Source organism: Lissotriton helveticus, chromosome 1_1 (assembly GCF_964261635.1).
Source record: "Lissotriton helveticus chromosome 1_1, aLisHel1.1, whole genome shotgun sequence".
Classification (NCBI taxonomy): domain Eukaryota; kingdom Metazoa; phylum Chordata; class Amphibia; order Caudata; family Salamandridae; genus Lissotriton; species Lissotriton helveticus.
Genome location: NC_136057.1, coordinates 462908674 through 462919037, shown reverse-complemented (window position 1 = coordinate 462919037; position 10364 = coordinate 462908674).

Here is a 10364-nt window from a genome sequence, read left to right as displayed (position 1 = left end):
TCTTTCCAACGTTTTTTTCCAATCCTATTACGCTATATATTAAAATGATCATTATAAATTGTGAACATTAAGAATTCATTTCAGCTATAGTCCCATTCAGAGCTTTTTTTTAAAAAATCGTAATCACGTTGGGACGCTGCATTATTTTGATCTTCCTATGCAAATGTCCTATTGTATTTTCTTATGCTGTCTCAAATATTTACATCCACAATTTGAATAATGTGGATAAACCAGCAGCATGTTGAAGAAGCATTCATTTGCCACATTCCATTGCTTGGAAGCTCTAGTTTCTGTGTTTGACATCGGCCACCTTCCTTTCTTTTTACAATAACCCATGCAAACCACCCTCTACTGAAAAGGTTTCATCCATAATAGGATTTTAATCTTATTGAATAAGTTTGTCAGGACAGTTGGTTCCATCACTTAATCATGCAAATCCAAACAGAATTTTAAGCTCTTAGCAATTAAAATCTGATCTTTAACCACGCCATGTAAGGGTTTTAAGTATGCATTCCTGGTGAAAAGCTCATTCCTGGACTGATTTGACTTCAATCAAGCCACAGTTGGTTCTGTATGACGATTCACTTTTCTTTATAGCAGACTTTAGAGTAATTCCTGGTACACCTTTGCTCCCTTTTGACCACGAAGGTTACATGTAGATAATGTGTTGATTCTATGGTGAATTATTCCTGATCTTACTGAATGGCTGCTGATTCACTTTCAGGAATTATGTCCAATACCCTCCCGCACCATGTTTGGTTGTGCTGCCTGAGTGATTTGCTGGAGTCTTCTAGAATTCCCTTTATATGTGTTCTGAATAATGTGTGGCTGGTGGTGTACAGCCAGGGGCTGGTGGTCCTATTAACCTGGCACACTGTTGTGTTTCATCCATACAACCTAAAATACCACATTATTACCCTCATCCTAGCAAAAGCTTTCTGTAGAGGACACTGTATTTGCTTAGTCCATGAGCTAGAAAAAAAGCATGCACAGACACAACTACAAACTCACCTCTTCCCTTTAGTTGTCAGCCAAAAGACCACATTTTTATTCTTCCTGGAAATGAACATAAGCTTTCTGTTTTTCTGTTCTGACAGTTGCTTACTGGTTTCTTAGCTATTGCATGGAATTCTAGTGCTTGGCATTACTTTTCTGGTCTCTGGTCCTTTTTAGGTACTGGCTAGACAGCACAGGAGCTCTCTCGAAGATGCATGTTTTAAATCTGTGGGCTTCTGCCCACAGTTAGGCTTTCCATCGGCCTCCTCCATTGTTGCTCTCATATTCTTTGTCCTTTTTTGTCCATGGTGTTCATGTATCATACCTCTTCTTGTGTTTAGCCCTCACCCGGAGCATGGACTAAGTGCTTGTGTCCATTCACTGCTCTTTTTTTTGGGGCTACTTTTTTCTTTCTGTTTAACCCCTTGGCTGCGGGGCACATTCCACCGCTGTGCTGGGAGGCGGGAGTGCGCACAGCTCGTCATCAGCCATGGTGCTCGTGTGCTGATGACGAGCTGAGATCGTCACGGCCACGCCTGTTCCTTAGAACGCTCAGCACAGCAGGGAATTATCCCCACGTGTGAGCGTTCTAACGGCCATGACGAGCTCAGCTCGTCATCAGCATGGGAGGGGTTAAAAAAACACACTGCTGTATGAACTATTTTATGCACATATATTAAATAACAAAATCCATGCTGAGAAAAGGATTCTATATTAGGGGAACATAATGAGGAGACAATTATTGCTACAGGGATATACTTTTGGATTTGGGGGAGGATCACCCGACCTACAAACCTCCCCCGCCATCCGCCCCCCAGGCTTCTGTAGCTTCCAGGGCACAGTTCCTGAGCTGCTGTAGCTTGACTGGGCAGGATCTAGCATCTTATCTCAACCTCACCCGAGTATTTCACAGGTCTTTAAAAGACCATTTACATGCCTTTATAAACTGGTTAGCGAGGCTTTGTTTTATTTTTTTTATTCCCACTGGTTCCAGTACCCCGTGGGGACGCGTTCTACCTATTCCTTACATTTGTATTTTACTGTAACAGCCACAGTGGGAGAAAGCATTTCGTGAAAAGGCATATCATGTTTAGGGTTGCCACTTTTCCAAGACTAAAGTACCGGCCATTTGTTGTTGTTTATAGAGTCTGCCAAGACCTGGCCGTGAAACTAAATACGGTTGTTAACATAATCATATGTATTCATTTATAACATGATTTCTCTGTTATTGTTTACTAAAATTATTATTCATCTATATTTAAAGTAGCTCTAGAACACATTTAAAACTGCTTTTTAGTTAAATTTGCTGTAAAAGTATGCACTGATAAAGGCTTAAATACTGGCTTTATGTGATTTCGCTTATTTTTGTACCAGCTAGGACATTAGGTGGTGGCAGTAGAAATCTGATCTGCACAGCAGCTCATTCACAATCATGTACGTTTTTTTCCATTTTCAGGAAATTATTTATTTCCTCCACTCTCCAAACCTGATTGATGCCATAATAGCAATAGTTTAACCCTACTCATCGGCCGTCAATAACATGCTGAGTCACTCCAAGTGTCTGGGAATACATCCTGCATTAAGACTACTCACTCCTCATTCTCACCACTCACCCTGCACTTACAGTGATCACAGTGCACTCACACTGCTCACCATGCATTCACACTGTTACCCTGCACTCACGCGTTCATCCTCCTCCTACCCTGTGCTCCCACAAGCACACTTTTCACCCTGCAATCAGTGATCACACTGCACTCACACCACTCGCCCTGCACTCATGCTGTTCACCCTGCCTCACCCTGCTGTCACACAAGCACACTGCTCACCCTGCACTCAAGTGACACTTCACTCACCTATCACTCTCACTGCTCACCCTGCAAGCTCAGTCAAACGAGCGCATCGCTCACAAAGCATTAATTCCTCCCACTCTGCACTTTCACCCAAACTTATATAGTCACATCACTCACCCTGCAGTCACTCCTCTTACCCTACTCTCACACTGGCATATCGTCCACCGTGCACTCACATAGGCACTTCTATCACCCACACAGCCCACCCTTCTTTCACATGGGCACACCACCCTGCTCTCACACCATGAAAACAGGCACATCACTACCCTACACTCCCTCCTCTTGCCCTGCACTCACATGGACATACATCTCAGCCTGCTCTGTTCACCCTGCCTGCATACAGGCACAATACTCTGCCGAAACTCACAGGTATACATCACTCACCATGCATTAACGCCTCTAACTATGCACCAGTCACTCTCACAGCTCCCCCTTCACTATCGCTGCTCTCCATGCACTTACACAAAGGCACACCACTCACCCTGCACTCACTCCTCTCAATTTACAAGCACTCCTCTCACCCGACACTCGCATGGGCCCTCCTTTCTTGTTGCATTTATGCAGCTCCCGCTTCACACACATCCGCACATTTTTCCCCTACACTACACCACTCGTGCTGCAGTCACTCACACCATTCACCATCACCCAGCACTTATATGAGCTGCACATACAAAAATTAAACAACACCCCTGAACATACATAGTTCTACAAAGGCACCCACAGAATACTTGCTCTTTCCATAGTTCTAGATGCCTGCTTAATTTCATCTGCAAAAATGGTGCTAGTGCAAGAGAGGAGAGTGGACTGAGGATGTTGAATGGCACGCGGAGAAGGACTAGGCTGAAGCTAGGGGGTATGATGCTGGATGGAGAATTCTGTGGCACCTTTAGCCAGTCCTGGCTTTAGATTCACCACAATGCTTCGTTTTGGGACATGCAGTTTTTTTTTTTACTTTGTACATTTGGGTCTGAAAATCCCAAAATGCAAAGGTTTACTGGATAAAATCCATGTTTGCCTTAGAAGTTAAGCATTTCATAGGATCACCTGGATGCTATGGTATTACATGTTAGTAAGTGGATTAGTTCATTTCCTATACTGTAACTGCTTGATCCACATGTGAAACTAAGCATAAGACCCCTGCAGCTATTTTAAAGAAGTGCACTTTTCATTCACATCACACGTTTAACAAACATTGACAAGGCATTATGTTATTATTTGTGAATAGTGTATAGAGAATATTTTTATTAAGCTTCAATAAAAGGTAAGACAGGTAAAACAGAAGTAGCAAGACAAGCTTTTCTAACACAATAAAAGCAGATTGATTAATGGAAGTGTGAGTAACAGTGTGTGTGGGTGTGACAGAGTACAAATGTATTAAAGTGCAAGTGATATATCAAGAATTCGTGTGGAACTGAGTGTGAGAGCATGAGTGAGTATGTATTTGTGTTAATGTATGTGTGCTATGCTTGCAAGTGTGCTGCTGGTCAGCCATACTGGAGGTTATTCTTGCCTAATGTACAAAAGCACTTATGGCATATGAATGGGAATTATTACCTATGGCAAACTGCAGGCCCCGACATGCTTTTATTAAGCCACCATTATATGATGTGGGGACTCAAACTGCCTAATTGAGAAAGCTGCTAGCCCAGCCATACCCAGCGGCAGGGACACAGAACATGGTAGTACTCAGGAGCTGCTTCTTCTGAGAATGGACTTGGCGATCTAATCAGAGTCGTAGGTAGACAGAGTGCCGCTTTATCCACTGAATGGCCATTGGAGACAGACGTCTTTGAAAAATATCAATCAGCAGCACAGCTTCATTGAGTGATTCTGTGACTGTTGTAGCACCCCCTTACCCGAACTACAATACATTCTTCCCAATTTGGGGAACATTCTACTTTTGAAACTGTTATTAAACAACCACAGACTATCTGACAATACCTCAGGTCTATTGGTATCTGCTAGGCACTCTTGACATAGATACACCCAAAAGTCTAGAAAGCAATATCCTTATGCTCCAGAGCTGCTGATTTGGGCCATAAATGGAAGTGATGAGCTCCCCAAGGGAGTCACCATCTCTGCGTGGTCTGCTGCTGACATTACACAAGTAAAGACAATTACAACTCTGGGCATTTAATGACATTCACAGGGTTACATCAAGAGTCAATAATATCCCCTAGCCACAATTTAACACACGCCACATTGAGTCACATTAATAAAGACATATGGCGTCCCTTTAGCAAGGAACCTGAAATGGACCTCACATTAAGATGCTGAGGGCATGGGGAGGAGCATGACATATGGTTACACACCTTTGCAAGTCTCTCCATATCACACATGCTGTCAAGCTGTCTGGTCCTAGGTCTACTAGGGAAAATAATTTAGGGACTAATATAACCAATGTGGAATGGATGAATACGCTCACGTATGTGGAGAAGGCCTCTAGGAATGCCGACTAAATTCCTCCAGTTTAATTATCTTCTTTGCACATATTTAACCCTTGGGAACATAATTTAGGGACGGATATAACCAATGTAGAATGGATGATACGCTCACATATGTGGAGAAGGCCTCTAGGAATGCCAACTAAATTCCTCCAGTTTAATTATCTTCTTTGCACATATTTAACCCTTGAAACACTACATGGACTAGTCCCAGCAGTCCTCGATGCATGCCCCAGATATGCAGGTTCTGAGGCTGCAGTTGCCCATATGGTGTGGACATGCAAGACTACTGGAAGCTGCTCTGAAAAAAATCAAAGATCTACGCACACATATGTGTCAGGTAGCCGACAGATGTTGGATCCGAAGACCTGCTTATTGGGCCTGATGCAATGTTACAAATGGGATAAATGAAGTGGAAATGTATTGACTTAGTGCTGATGATTGCTAAATGTGCCATAGCTACCAACTGAAAATCCCACATAAAACGTATAAAGGACTCAACAAATGGGCACAGGCTTAAAATGCCGTAGTACATATCCTGCAGTTCTGTCTGAAAAAATAGCCAAAGTTTCACAATTAGGCATAATATTTCTCCAGGTTGACCCCAAATTGGATGACTTGCTGTCCTGAATAAAACTGAATTAATTCTTCTGAGTCTTATGCCTACATTTGAATGTACTCTTCTGTCAGATTTTGTCATTATACTGTATATCAATGTGGCTTACTGAAGGTCTTTTGCTCCCATTAACTACATAGATTACAAATGAACAGTATGTATCCGGTGTTCCGGGTTCGTGTTAGTCACTTGCATTGGTTCATAATGTGTAAGATAATTGGTTCACGTGACACTTATGTTAAATGTGTGTTGCAGTATACACAGTGTAATCAGCTGTATTTGAAAATGAATAAAACTAATTAAAAATATATATATTTATTTGTATGGAATGAGTTTTGTGAATTCTCTCTAGTTGGACATTATCAATCTTTCCTGAAAACCATTCCCTGAAAGAAAGTAGGGTATTGATCAGGTAGTTGTCTGGGTCAGTGGTTTATAACCGAAGGTCCATGGAGAGCCTGCAGGGCCGAAACACCCACTCACACGGTCCATTACACTTTAACGAATAAAATATTAGCAGAAAAATAAAATATATTAACATAAAGTCAACATGAAAATTTGAAAGCACATTATAAATGTGAACGTATTTGAAACTGGAGGCTAAAAATATGTAGGTGTCATTGTCTTGATTCATGGGAGCAGCAGAGTACAGCAAATGGAATATATTATGGATGATTGCTGGCCTCAATTGAAGCACTGGTATGCACCAACAAAAGGAGAGCATGTATTAGGCGCTAAAAAGACAAGGATATGCTAGGGTGCAGCATATGGTTCATTATTTAGAAATACAGCTATGCTGGAAAGCTCTAACCCAGGTATCTCTAATCAGTCAATACCCAACACCAGTAGCTCATTCACACCTTTAGAGTAGCTCACAGCCTTGAGCTCTTTTTTTTAAATTAGCACAGTCATATTTTCCTTTTAAAGTTAAGGGAAGGCTGTGTTTATTTTACATCATTTTCATCAGGCTGGAGATGGCAGGGCCTGATAATGTGCAGTGCTCAATCATATTTATAATCTAGGCTGGGGCACATAGTTATTTAACTCTTAAATAAAAGTCCCTGTTAACTTAATATTGGAGCTGTGAAATATAAAATATGGTTTCCAATGCTTTTAAATGGGATTAAATTAAAATTAAATGTTACCTTAATGATTAAATTAACTCTTCATGTTAATTGTGTCCCATTTCAAAGTGTTGCATTTACATACAGCAGGCCCCTTACTCCCAGTGGCCAATAGAAACCTTGCTATATTTATAACTGAAAAATAGTCATTTTTTTAAATAAGAGAAATTTAAAGTGTAGAAACATGTTCCATATTATGAACATTTTTGCAGAACATGTTTCTACACTTTAAATTCCTCCCATTTAAAAAAAATGATTGTATGTGTAGGTCTAACAATATACCCAACTGCCCAAGTGATGGGAAATCAAATGAATCTACAATGTACTTTATTTTTTTTGTACATTTTATTCTGATTTTAGAAAAGGTTTTATTTGACCTCTGTTCTTAGCAGAGAGATATTTATTTTATCAGTAGGTTTTTAACTTCTTGCATATCCTTGAGACCGCTGGCATCTGCTGTGCTGTATCAGCTTTTATTACCTGTGCCATCATTAGAAGAAAATCATTTGAGATATGACAGCATGGTATATGAACAAGTCTAAGAATGTCTCCATGCGAATCCTATTATTGTTTTTAGTATTTTGATAGTCTTGCGGTATTTGCTCATTCATATCCTCCTAAATTATGTGTTTAAACGTTTTAAAGTGCATCTATTTATACGTTTTATCGTACTGAGAAATATAGTGTGTATCTAGGCCTGGGCAATGAACTCCACTATGCTACCGGAGTTTGCAGAGATTTGTTAACTACGCATTCCATTAAAAACACGGAAATCAAGCAACAACTCAGTTCCTCCACATAGCGGAGTCAGCTACTAAACTGCACCCACAAATGTTTTGATAAAGCAACTTTACATGCTAAAAAGCATATAACCAATTGAAAAAAGTGAACATTGAAAATGACAAATATCAGGCAATGAGTGAGGTGATGATTCTGGGGTCCCCCCTAACCTAGGGGAGGACCAATTAGATGCCTTGAACACAAAGAGCATATCATCCTGAACGATTCAGTGGTGGTCCCATCCTCTTAGGACCACCCCAAGCACAATAATGGGCAAAAATACAATCCCAACCAAAGAACCTGCAATTTGACTCATGAGGGACACCTAGTAACGACTAGTTAAACTGCAGCTCTTTGTAGAATTATTCTGATATTGGATACTATAATATGCACTGCCCACTGCTAATCTTGTCCCATAATGCTTTGCAGGGCCTTTGGTTGGGATTGTATTTTTGCCCATAATTGTGCTTGGGGTGGTCCTAAGAGGATGGGACCACCACCAAATTGCTCAGCAAGATGTGCTCTTTATTTTCAAGGCATCTGCTTGGTTCTCTCCCTCAGTTAGGGAGGATCCCAAAATCATCACCTATCTCACTGCTTGCTAAATTTAAATTTTCACTTTTCTCAAATGACTATAAGCATTTCAGCATGTAAAGACAGAGATGAGTTTTCTGTTTTATTAATTGGGAGTCTAACAGAGCAAAGTTGCGGAATCCACAAAGCTTTTGTTCAACTTCGTTGAATTCCGCGTAGTAGTACTCCGCCAACTACGCCTACCCTTATGGGTATCATCACCACGAATAACACCCTGTGTTTCTAGATATGGTTTATGGTTGGTGTCCTTTCTTAATAGTTTCATTTATGGAAGTGTATATTTATACATTATCATAAACTTGAATGTATTTGAATTTTTGCTGTGTCTTTTTAACAATGGTCTTTTATGGATTGTAATAATCCGAATTAAGATTTATTTGATTGTCTGTGTGTGTTATACATGTAACTGTGCATCATATGGTGAAATGTATGTCCTGTGCTGCAAGTACATATGACATAGGCTCTCAGTCAGCCATATAAATATATCTCATCCATACGCTCACATGTTTATACATTCCGAAAGACCACGCTCCCTTGCACACATGGGATCTATGTCATAGTGCCCTTAGTCAGTGTTTTTGTTCAAACCATAGTATCTGGCTCTACGGACATTAGGCTTAAAGTCTGGGCATGGAAGTGTCGGATAACAATGAGTGGGATGCTTTGCCTTTGATAGCTCACAATGATTTTCACTCATCAGAAGGAGCTCTCACGACAGAAACATTTGGAGGCCCCTGCTCTAAACTTCCCATTAAAATTTTGATTTTTGCATATTTTTTGTAAGCTCAAATAAAATGTTTCATAATTGGGTTTTTGTTTGATATTTACTTGTTTTTTGTATTGTTTTTAAGTTCAAGTTGCAGAAATCGCTTTGGCACGGGTTACCGACTTCGAGTAGTCAGTTAGTGGGGGTCCATAGAAGTCAAGAGGTCGGGTCTCCGTTGTTCACATCAAAACCTAATTTCTTGACATAGTTTTGAAGTGGCCATATTATATTAATTCAGGTTGACCATCCAATTCCTCAAGGAGGTGTTGGCCAGTCCTATGTCCACCATAATCTACAGATAACAAAATGACCCACACATATGCTTTCTGGTGATGCAACAAAAAAATTAGGTTGTTTACCTTACTAAAGAATATTTGTGTATCTGTTTTACATAGAGTCCTATTAATATTATGGTGCTGGCTATCAACTGAAGGAGCATGAAAACGTTCTTCTACTTGTGTCTTCAACATCCGAGAACAAGGCTCCTTCTTATTCTTCCTTTGGTTTTTAATCTATCTATCTTGATACTATGTATGCATCCGCTTTGCAATCCAGACAGTGGGCATTGTTTGAATTACTAGTCTTGTATTCCTAAAGATAGACCTCTCACAACACAGGAATTTCTTGGTGTATCTTGAAATATGCAAATTTTGACTGTGACTTTAAGTGTTCAGTGCTCAATTTTCTTACAACAAATGATTCCACCTGCACAACTGATGAACCTTGGCTAGGCACTGCAGACGCATAATCTCTCCTATTTCCAGACCGACTCCTTTAGTTAGAGCCGATTTTATGAGGTGTCACTCATGTTCTGTGCTTTCTATCTCTGTTGCCTCTATCATTGGCCTTCCCCAGATGTCTGAAAATGGGCTTTATAACTTACATGTTGCCATTCCTCTTCCCTAGCTGTGTCTTCCCTACTGCTCAGCCAGCATGTGTGCTTGAATGTCTGATGATGTCACGGAATGCTTGGGTGCTTGGTTGAGTGTGTGGTAGTGTCAGTTGGGATGCAGGCTGAGCAGCAGGGAAGCTGCTCCTGGTGCGGCTTTGCTATATTCTACTTGATTACTTGAAACTTTACCTGGAACTAAGCTCAAATAAACTTATTGTGTTTTGTATACCTTGCTCATGAATTTTCAATTCATAACAATGGGACTGTAGGTGCTCAGTTAGTAACTGAGATGCATTTTGTAC